This window comes from Zeugodacus cucurbitae, chromosome 4 (assembly GCF_028554725.1).
Source record: "Zeugodacus cucurbitae isolate PBARC_wt_2022May chromosome 4, idZeuCucr1.2, whole genome shotgun sequence".
Classification (NCBI taxonomy): domain Eukaryota; kingdom Metazoa; phylum Arthropoda; class Insecta; order Diptera; family Tephritidae; genus Zeugodacus; species Zeugodacus cucurbitae.
Window position 1 is genome coordinate 29,485,749 of NC_071669.1, and position 16,751 is coordinate 29,502,499.

Consider the following 16,751-nt stretch of genomic DNA (forward strand, 5'->3'; position numbering starts at 1 on the left):
GAATGTGATAAAAAATTCGAAACGAAGCAAGCAGCGTTTTTTACAAAAACACTTACTCTCTTGTTTATCGCGTCTTTTTAGTAAATAAACTCTCCTACTTGATCCATTGGTTTAAAAATGAATACGATGCAAATCAGGTGTCAGACTTTTTGAATTGTCGTACAAAAATTGTCAGAAAATGTATTGCAAAAGAAAAAAACAAAAGAATATTCAAGATTTTTTCTCTTCACAGTAAATACATATGTATGTATGTAAATGTAAATATGTTTTTCATGTAAATCCATATGTTTTATTGTTTTATTGAAGCAAATAAATGAATGAATTTTTTAAGTTTAAAAATGCATTTAATATTAAAAAAACAGATAATTTATGTATATATTTGGAAAAGTAAATTATTCGAAAAAGTAAATTACCCAAAATACCAATCGATTTACTTTTCGAGAGTATACTGTATATTGAAACGAAAAATAATTGGTACTGACAGTAAGTCCAAATAAGTGCTTTAGGTTGAATTAAAAATGCGGTAGACATGTGATAAGATGATTTTTAAGCTTTATTAGAAATATAAGAATCAAACAAAAAAATAATCCATAAAAAACACAGTTTTTATAATATAATAAGTTAAATTAAAATTAATCCACACATATACATAATTATTATTAATTATTAATAATTATATTACCATATATAAGAAATTACTCATAATTTTCATCGTTTTCAGTTAGATCAGGGTGAAACTCTAGCGATTTCACTGTACTTAAATTTATATTGAACTCTCTAAATATTTGATCAACTAACGGTAGCATATCTAATAAGTATTTTTTTTTTTTGTTTTCGTTAATTAGTATTGGGGACTCATAACACAGTTTTAAATCTTTAATATTCACCCTATTGGTGCCCCGCTTTACTATATTTATAAAATGGAATGGTTCTTCTTCATTGAGCGATTTTTTAAAATAAACTTTCCCAAAGTCTTTTGTAAATCTAAACCACTTGATCTCATTCCAATTATATTTTTTGCCGACATCGTCAATTTTCCGCCAAGTAAATAACTGTTTAGCAGCGTTTCCAAAATCATAAATATTGCTTTGCTGCATTTCGATAACTAAAAACGGGTTTTTCCATCCAACGGATCGAACAAATTGAAACCAATCACGATGATGGTGTATTTTTAATAATGTTTTTTTCTTCTTTTCTTCGATTAGTGCATGGTCGCTATCACACTCCATGTGAGTGTGACCAGGCACTAAGAATTTGTGATCTATAGTAGTTATATTGCTGTCCATTTGTGCAAAAATTTCAAACATTGTTGCAACGTAACTATTTTTATTTTGACCTGGACAGCAATCACTATAAAAAACTACGTGTTTTGTATTAGAGTCCATATTTTGAAGATGGTTTAAAACACAGGAAGCTATCTCATTTCCTCCTCTTTTTGCCAGAGCTCCATGCCACATTGCTTGATTGGTCTCAAGATCATGAACAGTTAAATTGAATGTCCATAATGGTCGTTTGTAAAAAGACAAGGAAGTCCTCAACATTGGTGTTGGCAGGCATTGCTGAAGATCAAAACAAAACAACTTAAGTGAAGCATCATTCATAGCTTTTGCCTTATCAACTTTCTTCGCGTCATATGCTTGTTGTGCTTCACTAAGATGATGTGCTTGTTCTGCTTTTAGAGAATCAACCTCTTCAGGTGTAGCAACTGTTACCTTATGTTCAAGTAAGTCGCATTTGTGGCAAGTATCAAGCTTGGGTTTTTTAAATTTCAATCCCATTTGATTAAACAGCCTCGAAAATTTTGTTAACGCCACAGAATGGTCGTATTTCTCGCAATATAAGCGATGCATTGCTGCCACCGATAGACCACTTGGAAGGTAACGTAATGATGTATCACGACGACTATAGTGCGACTCGTATGATGGAAATTGTTAATGAATTCAATAATTTCGTTTTGCTTATTAGATGATAATTTTCTGGCATTTTTGTGTCTCCCACGCATATCTGTAAATCCAGTTCCCTCAATTTTTGCTTTAACAACTGATTTTATGAACTGTTCTGACTCGCACAAAGTAAATCTAAAGTATTTTTGGCACACTGATATTTTTTCAGTATTCACTTTTAAAAAATAGGTGTAAGAATAATCTCTTCTTCTTGGATTTACAGCAGACTTAAACCGCTTAATAGTTTTAGTAGTCTGCAGTTCAATCAACGCAGCAACAGCTGCTCTGCGCAAACGATATGACCCGTGTGTCCAATAAGCCTTATGTATTTCTTTTTGCTGGTCATAAGATATTTTAGATACCCGCGCGGAAATTAATTTGTCGGACTTGGAAATGTAAGATTTTCCCTCGTTTCTCAGCTGCTTTGGAAGTTTCCTTGACGATACTGTATTATTCGCAACGCTTGATGTGTTTTCCTAAATTTAAATTTTTAATACATAATTTCAAGCAATAAATGTATAAGATCACAAAACTACAATATCATGGTTAGTATCACTTAAAATATAATTCTGATCAACATAATCTTCATCTGCCGTATAATCAATATCGTCTTCATCTGCCGTATAATCAACATCATCTTCATCTACGGTGTTATCAGCAACTACTTCATTTTCACAAGAATTAGCAACTGCTGCATTTGCCGTATTATTAGTATTGAGCTCGATACTCGTATTATTGTTAGTACATAAAGTATCAATAAATACAGCTTGTATTTCAGCCGATGGATTACCGGGCGAGCTATTCAAATACGGCGGCGAAGAACTGATAAGGTGCATGCATCAGCTCCTTTGTAGAATATGGTCGGAAGAAAGCATGCCTGACGATTGGAATCTTAGTGTGCTCTGCCCAATCCATAAGAAGGGAGACCCCACAATCTGCGCCAACTACCGTGGTATAAGTCTCCTCAATATCGCATATAAGGTTTTGTCGAGCGTATTGTGTGAAAGACTAAAGCCCACCGTCAACGAACTGATTGGACCTTATCAGTGTGGCTTTAGACCTGGAAAATCCACAATGGACCAGATATTCACCATGCGCCAAATCTTGGAAAAGACCCAAGAGAGAAGAATCGATACTCACCATCTTTTTATCGATTTTAAAGCTGCCTTCGATAGCACGAAAAGGAGCTGCCTTTATGCCGCGATGTCTGAATTTGGTATCCCTGCCAAACTAATACGGCTATGTAAGCTGACGTTGAGCAACACCAAAAGCTCCATCAGGATCGGGAAGGACCTCTCCGAGCCGTTCGATACCAAACGAGGCTTCAGACAGGGTGACTCACTATCGTGCGACTTTTTCAATCTATTGCTGGAAAAAATAATACGAGCTGCAGAACTAAATAGAGAGGGTACAATCTTCTACAAGAGTGTACAGCTCCTGGCGTATGCCGATGATATTGATATTCGTGAATGAGGACAAGACGAAATATCTCCTGTCATCAAACAAACAGTCAGCGCACTCGCGTCTTGGCTCCCACGTCACTGTTGACAGTCATAACTTTGAAGTTGTAGATAATTTCGTTTATCTGGGAACCAGCATTAACAACACCAACAATGTCAGCCTTGAAATCCAACGCAGAATCACTCTTGCCAACAGGTGCTACTTTGGACTGAGCAGGCAATTGAAAAGTAAAGTCCTCTCTCGACGAACCAAAATCAAACTCTATAAGTCGCTCATTATTCCCGTCCTGATGTATGGCGCTGAAGCGTGGACGATGACAACATCCGATGAGACGACTCTTGGGGTTTTCGAGAGAAAGGTTTTGCGCAAGATTTATGGTCCTCTAAACATTGGCAACGGCGAATACCGCAGACGATGGAACGATGAGCTGTACGATTTATACGACGACATTGACATAGTTCAGCGAATAAAAAGACAGCGGCTACGCTGGCTAGGTCATGTTGTACGGATGGAAGAAAACACTCCAGCTCTGAAAGTATTCGATGCAGTACCCGCTGGAGGAAGCCGCGGAAGAGGACGACCTCCACTCCGGTGGAAAGACCAAGTGCAAAGTGACCTGGCTTCACTTGGTGTTTCCAGTTGGCGCCAAAAAGCAAAAAGGAGGAATGAGTGGCGCGCTCTGGTGGATTCGGCTATAATCGCTTAAAGCGGTTCCTACGCCAAATATATATATATATATAATTTCCACGTTAACTTTTTCTCTAGTTGTACCTAACAAAGTTTTAGCTGATAATGGCAACCCATTTACACCTACATTATTTAAAGTTTGAAGTATGTCAGTAAGAGCATTTTGTGAAATATTATTCCTAATTGACCACGCCTTTAATTCTACCGCTTTATCAAATTGTGATTGGGCCTCAATTTCCTCTGCACTGTCAAAATCTTCTTCAAAAAAATATCTATTATCGGTATCATATAATGCATCAAGCCTATTAGCAGCTGCTCTGCTGGTACTAGGAATATCATCATTATTTGCTAAATCACTCCTATCAAAGTCATTTGAAACCTCTTGCACAGATTCATTTAATTTACGAAATTTTGCAATAGTAGCTTCGAATTTCGATTTTTCTTTGCTCAAGAGGTTTGCAAGAGTTTCTTTATTCATTATAACTTTTTTTTTTAACTAGAACTTATCTGTTAAAGAGGAGCCGAATATCCACAAACTAAAAAAAAAATTAAGTGATAATTAAATAAATTAGTTGAATTAAAAAAATATTATAAAAAAATCTGTAAAAAACTTAATTATTATCAAAAAATTTAAATTATACATTGTTGCTTTACAAAAGACCTTGTATTTTTAGTAAAAATTAAATTGTAGATTAAATAAGAATATATCTATTAGGGAAAGCTTGAAAAAATAGATATGTAGAATAATTTTACTTTATGCCGAAGATAAACTGAAGAGGAATGTTAGTAAAAATGGTCGATCTATTTGTTTTAAATAATCGATTGTTATTATAAGTAATATATCAAAGCTACCCTACAAGACGGAGCTAACTCATACACCACTACACATGCAAATTTTTTCAGCTTTTACCAATACAGACTCATTGCTAACATTTTGTAGTTAAGTGGCAATCTCGGTAGTTAGAGTAGCAAAATTCATTAATCCTAATTTTAAGAGAGAGATACAATGACCCGTTCAAAAATCGCCGCCATGGCCGCTGTTCATTCGAAAAGAAAATTTTAGGTGAATGGATGTAAGTGCGTTTCAAATATTTCTTTTATTTTGTTAAGTGTTTTTGGATATTTATCCATTATTTGTGTTACTTTTGTTATTTGTTTTTATAATTAAAATTTCATTTCATTGTAGTTATACGTGTGTGCACAGCAAAGGAGGAGCAAGGAGGTGACGGTGAAATTGGGGGAGGTATGTTTCATATATTTTTAATACATAATACAAGTCAGTAGTTTTAAATAATTTCAGGCAAATAACATGGTAAATATAAATGCGAATATGTGCATGTTGAGTTAGTGCGTATTAAGATGTACATCATATGTATGTATGTACAAGAATGCATCTGTTGCATTGTGTCTAAAATATTTATAGAATAATTTTTATTTTGATGTTTATTTTTTGTTTAGTTATTACAAGCATTAAGCTCTGTAGATATATATATATATACGTTTGTTTTTTAGCATTACTTATATTTTCATTATCCATTTCAGATATTGAAAACACAAATCTTCTTCTGCCTACGCGGTTATAGCCGAGTCCACAACAGCGCGCCACGCATCTCTCCTTTTGTTAGTTAGGCGTCAATTGGAAATACCAAGTCAAGACAGGTCCTTCTCCACATGGTCCTTCCATCGGAGTGGAGGTCTCCCTCTTCCTCGGCTTCCACCAGCGGGTACCGCATCGAAAACTTTCAGAGCTGAGGCACTTTCGTCCATTCGAACAACATGACCAAGCCCGCGTAGCCGCTGTCTTTTTATTCGCTGGACTATGCCTATGTCGTCAAACAACACATACAGCTTATCATTTCATCTTCTGCGGTATTCGCCGTTGCCAATGTTTAAGGGACCATAAATCTTCCGCAAAACCTTTCTCTCGAAAACTCCTAGTACCGTCTCATCGGATGTTGACATCGTCCACGCTTCTGCACCGTAAAGTAGGTCGGGAATGATGAGGGACTTGTAGAGTTTAGTTTTTGCTCATCGAGAGAGGACTTAACTTTTCAATTGCCTACTCAGACCATAAACACAAATACTTTGCACAAATGGAGGATTACAATAGCTACAACTTCATAATTTAGATGTAAAATATTATTAAATTATACAAATGAATGTTCGAATACTAATAACATTCGTAATAGTAATGGAATTTTATTTGAATTGTATAACAACAACTACAAAAAAGAAAAATGTAATAATTAATACTAAATTTATATATGAAATATGTAAAAAGTAAAAATTTAATAATTTATACTAACTTTTTTTTAAATATGTATATTTTGTCAATGTATAAATAAAAATGTATAAAAATTCAATGTATAAATAGCTGCAAAAACGTTTGTAAAAAGTTCACTTTGTACTGATATGCTAATATTTAAAAATTAATCTATACCCAGCAAGTCATGGGTACTGAAACTCCAACACATTCAAAGAAATTTTAATAACACCACTACATACACACATACACAACAAAGGGTAAAATGTGCATAAACATTTAACTCAACTCTTCTCTCATACAGCACCCTGAATGATAGAAAGAAACAACCAAAGTTCTCGTGTTTGAACAAGTTTTGTTTTGAGCTATATCATGGCTGCTTGTGAAGTATTATTTTGCGTGTTTTATTTAATTCAGTGATCTGCAGCCTAATTAAAGTATAAATTATTGAAGCACGCATTTTTAAATAACTAAAACGTAAAATAAAAGTTTTCTAAGGCCAAAATATGGAATTGAAGAGGGTAATACAGTAATACTTCATTGCACTATTAATTCGAAGCACGCAATAGAAGCCAACAATGGTCAACATCAATGGCGAAACCATTGAATACGTAAATAATTGTTGAATATAATAATATTATCTTGCATAAATTCTAATTAATTTTCCACACAGATATTTCAAACCTCATATGGCGCGTTAAAGGTACGCAAACTTATTGGTGTCACTTATTGTAGCAGCGTAGAACTTTCGAAGCGATGGAATATGTGCTGCAAGCAAATCCAAAACTATGGACGCAAACGCTGCTACATGGAACACAAATCATTCACACACCAGATATTACGTTTAATGTCACTTTTTTGCGTGCAATTAAACCTTTTGGTCAACACAAGCACGAGAATTGGAACAACATGGTTTAGGTGCTTTTGAAACCGTTTATTATCACGACGTGTGTCAACTGGATTTTGCCAATGAGCTAGAGGGCAAAGCAGTTTCAGTATCTTTGAGCTTACCGGCACTTGGCCGTGCCATTAGCAGCTAAAACACAGAAATTAAAGGGTAAATTTAAGTGAATGTTTGTGCTCATAGAAATTTAAAAACTTTTTGTATGTTTAATTAGGAGGACTTTTTTGATTCATTTTCACCTTGTATTGAGGAATCATAACGTTGTTGTATCGCTTTACAAGTACATAAATTCACCGAAATTAGTTCAATGGAAATTCTGCAGCAAGAGCACGGATGTTAAAACTAGAACATCATGCCGTGCTAGATTTAGAATTCTTGAAATATAAGGTAATTATTACTAACATTTATTACAAACTTTATAAAAATTCAAATTTTACTTTATATTTTAAAGAAATCCTCCTCCCAGATGAATCTAGTACTAGTGAAATTAATGAAAGAACAGATCTTATAAAAAGAAACCAAAAGAGTCCTCACATAATGTGCGCAGCTTACACTCCCAGGCCGCACGGGGTATTTGACATTTGTCAGTCTTTCTCCAGCCTTTGTCCAAAAAGCAAAAATTGTTCAACTATTCAATACGTTATAGTTACGTTATGTATATAGTGTAGTACGATAATAGATGTATAAAGTAAATATAATAATAAGAACCTAAATGGCATACAATTTTCAATAAATATGTAATGTAATTAATGATTTTGTTATTAAATTCTCATTTGGGATTTTGGTAGAACTAATCGAAAACAGAGAGTATAGTTTCTGGGCTTTTGTGGGTCGCAGTACTGAAAGTGCACGTGGAGTTTTGGTTCGCAGTATTGGGTCTTTGAAATTGTTTTATTTTTATTTTTATTTATTTATTATAATTATATGATGTATTTACATTTATAAATTAGTATTGTATAATATTTTAAATTTTTAATAATCATTACCCTGCCAGACAGGTACCGGCGAATTCTCCGGTGAAATGCCAGGGAGCGGTACCCGCAGTTTCAATGAAAGTTTCTATGCCATTCTTAAGGGCGAATTGACAAAAGTACCCGAAACTATTGTGTGCGTGTGATCGTTCATCCCTTTCTTGCACATTACATTCATCATTTAGCAATGTATAAATAAAAATGTATAAAAATTCAATGTATAAATAGCTGCAAAAACGTTTGTAAAAAGTTCACTTTGTACTGATATGCTAATATTTAAAAATTAATCTATACCCAGCAAGTCATGGGTACTGAAACTCCAACACATTCAAAGAAGTTTTAATAACACCACTACATACACACATACACAACAAAGGGTAAAATGTGCATAAACATTTAACTCAACTCTTCTCTCATACAGCACCCTGAATGATAGAAAGAAACAACCAAAGTTCTCGTGTTTGAACAAGTTTTGTTTTGAGCTATATCATGGCTGCTTGTGAAGTATTATTTTGCGTGTTTTATTTAATTCAGTGATCTGCAGCCTAATTAAAGTATAAATTATTGAAGCACGCATTTTTAAATAACTAAAACGTAAAATAAAAGTTTTCTAAGGCCAAAATATGGAATTGAAGAAGGTGATACAGTAATACTTCATTGCACTATTAATTCGAAGCACGCAATAGAAGCCAACAATGGTCAACATCAATGGCGAAACCATTGAATACGTAAATAATTGTTGAATATAATAATATTATCTTGCATAAATTCTAATTAATTTTCCACACAGATATTTCAAACCTCATATGGCGCGTTAAAGGTACGCAAACTTATTGGTGTCACTTATTGTAGCAGCGTAGAACTTTCGAAGCGATGGAATATGTGCTGCAAGCAAATCCAAAACTATGGACGCAAACGCTGCTACATGGAACACAAATCATTCACACACCAGATATTACGTTTAATGTCACTTTTTTGCGTGCAATTAAACCTTTTGGTCAACACAAGCACGAGAATTGGAACAACATGGTTTAGGTGTTTTTGAAACCGTTTATTATCACGACGTGTGTCAACTGGGTTTTGCCAATGAGCTAGAGGGCAAAGCAGTTTCAGTATCTTTGAGCTTACCGGCACTTGGCCGTGCCATTAGCAGCTAAAACACAGAAATTAAAGGGTAAATTTAAGTGAATGTTTGTGCTCATAGAAATTTAAAAACTTTTTGTATGTTTAATTAGGAGGACTTTTTTGATTCATTTTCACCTTGTATTGAGGAATCATAACGTTGTTGTATCGCTTTACAAGTACATAAATTCACCGAAATTAGTTCAATGGAAATTCTGCAGCAAGAGCACGGATGTTAAAACTAGAACATCATGCCGTGCTAGATTTAGAATTCTTGAAATATAAGGTAATTATTACTAACATTTATTACAAACTTTATAAAAATTCAAATTTTACTTTATATTTTAAAGAAATCCTCCTCCCAGATGAATCTAGTACTAGTGAAATTAATGAAAGAACAGATCTTATAAAAAGAAACCAAAAGAGTCCTCACATAATGTGCGCAGCTTACACTCCCAGGCCGCACGGGGTATTTGACATTTGTCAGTCTTTCTCCAGCCTTTGTCCAAAAAGCAAAAATTGTTCAACTATTCAATACGTTATAGTTACGTTATGTATATAGTGTAGTACGATAATAGATGTATAAAGTAAATATAATAATAAGAACCTAAATGGCATACAATTTTCAATAAATATGTAATATAATTAATGATTTTGTTATTAAATTCTCATTTGGGATTTTGGTAGAACTAATCGAAAACAGAGAGTATAGTTTCTGGGCTTTTGTGGGTCGCAGTACTGAAAGTGCACGTGGAGTTTTGGTTCGCAGTATTGGTTCTTTGAAATTGTTTTATTTTTATTTTTATTTATTTATTATAATTATATGATGTATTTACATTTATAAATTAGTATTGTATAATATTTTAAATTTTTAATAATCATTACCCTGCAAGACAGGTACCGGCGAATTCTCCGGTGAAATGCCAGGGAGCGGTACCCGCAGTTTCAATGAAAGTTTCTATGCCATTCTTAAGGGCGAATTGACAAAAGTACCCGAAACTATTGTGTGCGTGTGATCGTTCATCCCTTTCTTGCACATTACATTCATCATTTAGCAATGTTTATATACCTCTTGCACAATTTCGGGAATGGTATTGGTACAATCACGGATGAAAGACCCAATACTGCGAACGAAAACTCCACGTGCAGTTTCAGTACTGCGACCCACAAAAGCCCAGAAACTATACCCTCTGTTTTCGGTTAGTTCTACCAAAATCCCAAATGAGAATTTAATAACAAAATCATTAATTATATTACATATTTATTGAAAATTTCATGCCATTTAGTTGTTTATTATTATATTTACTTTATAGATATATTATCGTACTACACTATATACAGCTAAAACGGCCAAGTGCTAGCTCATTGGCAAAACCCAGTTGACACACGTCGTGATAATAAACCGTGCAAGACGGGTATTTTTCAGCTAACATGTTACAGCTGTGTTACTCTAAACATTAGCAAAAATTAATTTGTCTGTTACTTTTGTTCGAAGCGTGGGAAAGAAGTAACACTATGCCCCTACTCGTTCAATGGTCTTCTCACTCTATCCAATTACATTTTGCATAAGTGGTCCCGTTCTACGATAACACTTATACTTGCCTCCTATTGGTCAAGTTTTGACGACTTACCGTCTGTTAATGGCATCATATATTTTCATGTTTGGCATGTTATATATATGTTACCTCTGCTGAAGCATATGTTAGCACCTATGTTACCCCTATGTTATTCAGAACAGATGTATTTGTTACCGAACGCGTCATTGTTTTGGTTAGCAGTTTGTTACCTATATTTGTTATATCTTTCCGCTAACAGGTAAAAACAATTCATTTTTTTTTTGTTTTTTAATTTATTTTATTACATTTTCAATCATTACAAAATCAAATAAGTAGATAGTACAATCTTATAAACTTAAACAGTTTAAGCTATTATTAATTTTTTACATTTGCAAGTTATTAACATTAAAATTATATTTATATATAAATTATTATAATTATGCAATTTATGTTCTAATTTAACAATTCAAATGATATATAATCTTATTTTATTCTTAATCTACATATATGTATGTATTTTAACATTGTTGGCGAAATAAAGCCCTGTCGTCACGTGGTCCTTGCAGGAATAGCAGGAACAAATATAATATATATATTGTTGCCTGGAAAATAAGAAAAGTATTAGCTGATTTATATATGCAATTAATTATCTCCATAATATCTACATAATAAATTATCTACATAATATGCTTAATAGATTATGTGGATTATTGTATTATATTGCATAAACGAAAATATTAGTATAAAATGTTATTAAATATAACTATCAATTGTAACCATAAATATCAATTATGATATGAAGGCACACGACTGTTTTGGTTCAACTTAAAAGATGGTATAGATTATATTTCAAATTTTAGCCGCAATGGTCATCCGACTGTATATTCGGTCATGCGATAATTTGAATTGAAATCTTGATGCCCAAATAAAACTTCGTACACGCTACTATTCGCAATATCAGATTCTATTATAGATTGGCAAAACCGCACAAATACAAAAAAATAAAAAAGAAACTTAAGTAAAAAATAATACTTGCAACATTTATTCACAGCACGGAAGGACATTGGGATTTATACACTTTCAGAAGAGATTTCAAAATACATATACTTTATCTACAGGGAAGCGAAAATATAGGTAAATCTCTAAATAAATTGCGAGAGTATAAAATGTTCGGTTGCACCCCAACTTAGCCTTTCCTTACTTGTTCTTCTTATATTTAGCACTTTTCTTTTAATATTATGATTATTTAATTTAGCACTTGAATTTTTGCATATTATCATTTTATATTTAACCATTGAGGTTAATATTCAAACGCACATATTTAATGCACATATAATGAGTTGAGTACCAACCGCTTGTATATCCAATTCATTTATTTTTTTCGCTTTTTACCTACACACTTTATTTTTAAAGCTAATTAATTATGATAATATTAAAATAACTTACATTTTCTTTTGTATAAAATTAAGTCCCGGTCGTTGTCTTTGCTTTGATTTTGCCTGCAATTTTATTAAAACTTTATTAGTAAAAACACACAAATTATTAGATAAACACAAATCACACTTACCTTTTAAAATTAATTCTTTTATATATCTCCTCTATAAAAAACAAATCAATTAATATTAACAATAAAATTTAACCAAAAAGTAACCTTACCTCTCCAAGCCCAAATTTTTTATAAAATGGCCAAATTGCCGCTTCAATTTCAGTTTTTCTTTTTTTTAAATGTAATATATGTCTTCTTTTAGCATGTTATTATATCAATATGCTTACAGTGGCAATATTTTTTCTCGTTCTAACTAAAGCTTTCTCCAATTCAATTCCAATTGTAAACAAATGTAAGTGTTGTAATTGTATGTGTAAACAGCTGAAAAAGTTTGATTGTGTTTGTGCAGTTTGTTACCTCCGTCTTGCAGGGAACGGTTTCAAAAGCACCTAAACCATGTCGTTCCAATTCTCGTGCTTGTGTTGACCAAAAGGTTTAATTGCACGCAAAAAAGTGACATTAAACGTAATATCTGGTGTGTGAATGATTTGTGTTCCATGTAGCAGCGTTTGCGTCCATAGTTTTGGATTTGCTTGCAGCACATATTCCATCGCTTCGAAAGTTCTACGCTGCTACAATAAGTGACACCATGTTATTATATCAATATGCTTACAGGGCAATATTTTTTCTCGTTCTAACTAAAGCTTTCTCCAATTCAATTCCAAATTGTAAACAAATCTAAGTGTTGTAAATGCATGTGTAAACAGCTGAAAAAGTTTGATTGTGTTTGTGCAGTTTGTTCATCTTTTGTTTGTTACCTCCGTCTTGTAGTGTAGTTCTATTTTCGGCCCTATTCCCGTTGTTTATCGTTTTTAAACGAAATAAGAACGCTTATTTGACATTCCTGTTGGCGTTAGACCGATTTCACACAGGCAATTTTTGTTGCGGCAATTCTTAACTTTATAGGAGAGGGGGCGACGAAGAGAGGAGAATTTCTCTCTCTTTCGCTTCCCTTGGTCGCCCCCTCTCCTATAAAACTAAGAATTGCCGCAACAAAAATTGCCTGTGTGAAATCGGTCTTAACGACATTTGTCGAAAATAAATTGAGATTCCCCAATTTGAAACGAGTATAGAAACGACATAGAAACAATCGTTCTTTGTCGTTGCTATATTTGTTGTTTGAAGGAATATTTGAAGTGAAGATGTAAATACCAAGTCGGAAACAGTTTGAAATTTTTATTTCTGAAATGGAAAAATATCCTGCATATGCCAAAGATTATAGAAAAGGGATAAAAACTTTAAATTTCGACTTTTTTGTATATTTCCATACAACTAACTCCATTCGCGCCGCCATCTCTCGTTGGAGATGGTTGACATTAACAAAATTGCATTTTTATATCTAAAACTGTAATTAAGATATGAAAGGACTTAAAATTCAAAACGAAAAAAAAAAATGGTTCACAAAAAGGGCGTGGCTAGAGCAACAAGAGGAGCAGTTAATAAACAGATAACATTGTCTCCTTTGGGAGAAGCTGTAGCGAATTCGATGCAGTTTGGTAATTAGCTGGACAACCAGGGAGAGTAGTCGGATTAGGCGCAAGCGAGGAGCATGAGACGCTAGAAGTATAACATATTTTAGAAGAAAGTTTGGAGCAGATATCACCACTACTTCTTTTGGTATACACGCCAGCACTCATATACCTATATTTCCAACATATCTCCAATTAACAAAAAAATAAACTAAAATAAATATGGAAGACTAAAATTGTTGGGCAGATTAGCGTAAGCGCAACAAGTACAGCGATACCGTTGTTTAGAGTCAATAGAAAATAGCATAAAATTCATTAAGGACTGCTGATGTGTCTCGTTGCTTAAAAAAAACATTTATTGAAAAAAGCGCCTTAAAGTATACTATATCAAATATGTATAAACACTTCGATAACTTTTCTTTGGCGTTACGATATACTTCAAGAATATGAATCAGAGAACGTATAATATAAGAAGGTTCAGAGAACGTATAATATAGAGAAGGTTCATGGTGTGCCGATTGTCACACTGGTCCGCTTTTCGAAGGGGTACTTGTTTCTACAAGCGTGTTTCACCACATGTAGCTATAAGCGTGTTTCACCACAGTTTAACATCAGAGGCCTTTGGTCAATAATATTTTCTATAATATCACAAAATCATAAACATCATCGCATTTGTAAATACATATGTGTGCACGTAAACAAATATAAAAGAATCATTCTAATTCTGAACATATGTCAATTTGTCAACAAGCAATATATGTATGTAAATATGTGCACTCATGGCTTTGTGTAAAATCTTCGTTGCCACGGACAACGAATGGCCGTAGCTTATGATTTTATCGTTTTCATGGCATAGAGTTGTAATGATTGTGGACCGTACGCAGGCAAAGAGGCCCAGATGCCCACCATATAATTTCGTTAATTTTTATGCCTTGTTTCTTACAAAGATCAATAATAATTATTCTAAACATGACTTAATGTGTTGGTAGATATTAAAATGCATTTAAATTTATAGATAACCAATTAATACTTCAATATTTGTCTATACATATTAAGCGCAATAATTGTTACGCCGGGATCACTTGAAACGGCCCTGTAAAGCTCGCTACATCGAAAAATTGATGGTCGCCAGCGCGACGCTACATTGCGTTGTTGGTAGAAAATCGGCTTGCCGTAAATATGTATGAATATGTATGAGCATGCAAACATATTGACATACATTTTTGCCAGCCACTAGTGTTGGGGACTGTCGAATAAAAACAATCAAGTTATTCGATAGTTCAGCAATTTTCATTAATTCGATAGTTTTCAAGAAATCACTCATTACTATTTTTTCGTTCATTCGATTTTTTTCGTTCATACCAATATTTCGTTGAAAACGAATACAGTATACTCTCGAAAAGTAAATTCTCAGAAAGTAAATAATCTCGGAAAAGTTAATCACCTTTAAGATTACACATGCACCTCGAAAAAGTAAATTTTTTAATTTACTTTTCAAAGAGTGTGATAAAAAATTCGAAACGAAGCAAGCAGCGTTTTTCACGATGTTGCAAAAACACTTACTCTCTTGTTTATCGCGTCTTTTTAGTAAATAAACTATCCTACTTGATCCACTGGTTTAAAAATGAAACGATGCAAATCAGGTGTCAGACTTTTTGTATTGTCGTACAAAAATGGTTAGAAAATATATTGCAAAAGAAAAAAAAACAAAAGAATATTCAAGATTTTTTCTCTTCATAGTAAATACATATGTATGTATGTAAATGTAAATGTAAATATGTTTTTCATGGAAATTCTCTATATTTTATTGAAGCAAATAAACGAAAGAAATTTTAAGTTTAAAAATGCATTTAATATTATAAAACAGATAATTTATGTATATATTTGGAAAAGTAAATTATTCGAAAAAATAAAGTAAAATACCAATCGATTTACTTTTCGAGAGTATACTGTATTTTGTTCGATACTAACTTTTCGTTCATTACTATTTTTTCATTCATTAGTATTTTTTAGCTATTGAATGATTTTTCGAGTCATATGTATGGATGGAGTCATATGTAGAAGTTCACGTAAGTGAGGAAAGTTTCTGATTGTCATTCACCTGGGAGTGGCCAGGAACGATTCTTTTACATGTGGCTCAAGCAGCTCACGACTTCCGGTCTTAGACCAAGTATCCTCTGGGTAGCCAACAGACATCCGTTTGGAGGCGAGCTAAAGTGAGAAGGCGAAACCCGCCTATGCGGTTGTGAGTAGGGTTTGGGACCCACCACATAAAAACACCCCCCAATGAAAAAGACAAAACAGCCTCGGTTGAGAGACCCCATTTTTGATGACGACCACTGCAAACGTTTAAAGGACTATGAATTAAGGGCATGCACCTGGAATGTCCGGAACCTTAATTGGGAAGGTGGTTCTGCCCAGCTGGTTGATGTCCTCGTAAGAGTAAAGGCTGATATCACCGCAATCCAAGAAATGCGATGGACGGGACAAGGACGGAAGAAGGTGGATCCTTGTGATATCTACTACAGCGGCCATATAAAGGAGTGCAAATTCGGTGTGGGATTCATGGTGGGAGAGAGACTCCGTCGTCGAGTCCTGGCATTCACTCCGGTGGATGAACTAGCCACAATCCGCATCAAAGCGAGATTCTTCAATATATCGCTGATTTGAGTCCACGCTCCGACGGAAGAGAAGGACGAAGTGATCAAAGATACCTTCTATGAGCGCATAGAACGTACCTATGAGCGCTGCCCCCGCCACGATGTCAAAATCGTGCTTGGCGATTTCAACGCTAGGGTGGGTAAAGAAGGTGTCTTTGGCACAACAGTC

The 16,751-nt window shown here is 33.8% G+C and overlaps 4 long non-coding RNA genes across 6 annotated transcripts; 3 read left to right on the plus strand and 1 right to left on the minus strand.

Moving 5' to 3' along the window:
* The first annotated feature begins 4,895 nt into the window (after positions 1–4,895).
* On the plus strand, positions 4,896–6,309 carry LOC128921613 (uncharacterized). Its single transcript, XR_008471045.1, has 3 exons — positions 4,896–5,164; positions 5,278–5,334; positions 5,634–6,309. It is a non-coding gene; the product is annotated as an uncharacterized LOC128921613 (long non-coding RNA).
* A 225-nt stretch (positions 6,310–6,534) lies between these two features.
* On the plus strand, positions 6,535–7,970 carry LOC128921636 (uncharacterized). 2 transcript variants are annotated; one of them, XR_008471064.1, is made up of 4 exons: positions 6,536–6,965; positions 7,028–7,411; positions 7,473–7,645; positions 7,710–7,970. It is a non-coding gene; the product is annotated as an uncharacterized LOC128921636 (long non-coding RNA). The 2 variants fall into 2 exon arrangements; XR_008471063.1 differs by having other exon boundaries at positions 6,535–6,965; positions 7,028–7,645.
* Positions 7,971–8,486: 516 nt separating this feature from the next.
* LOC128921637 (uncharacterized) lies at positions 8,487–9,966 on the plus strand. Of its 2 annotated transcripts, XR_008471066.1 has the most exons (4): positions 8,496–8,957; positions 9,020–9,403; positions 9,465–9,637; positions 9,702–9,965. It is a non-coding gene; the product is annotated as an uncharacterized LOC128921637 (long non-coding RNA). The 2 variants fall into 2 exon arrangements; XR_008471065.1 differs by having other exon boundaries at positions 8,487–8,957; positions 9,020–9,637; positions 9,702–9,966.
* A 1,216-nt stretch (positions 9,967–11,182) lies between these two features.
* On the minus strand, positions 11,183–12,692 carry LOC128921609 (uncharacterized). The gene is made up of 4 exons (XR_008471040.1): positions 12,564–12,692; positions 12,475–12,505; positions 12,354–12,406; positions 11,183–11,509 (listed from the first exon to the last, which is right to left on the minus strand). It is a non-coding gene; the product is annotated as an uncharacterized LOC128921609 (long non-coding RNA).
* Positions 12,693–16,751: the final 4,059 nt, after the last annotated feature.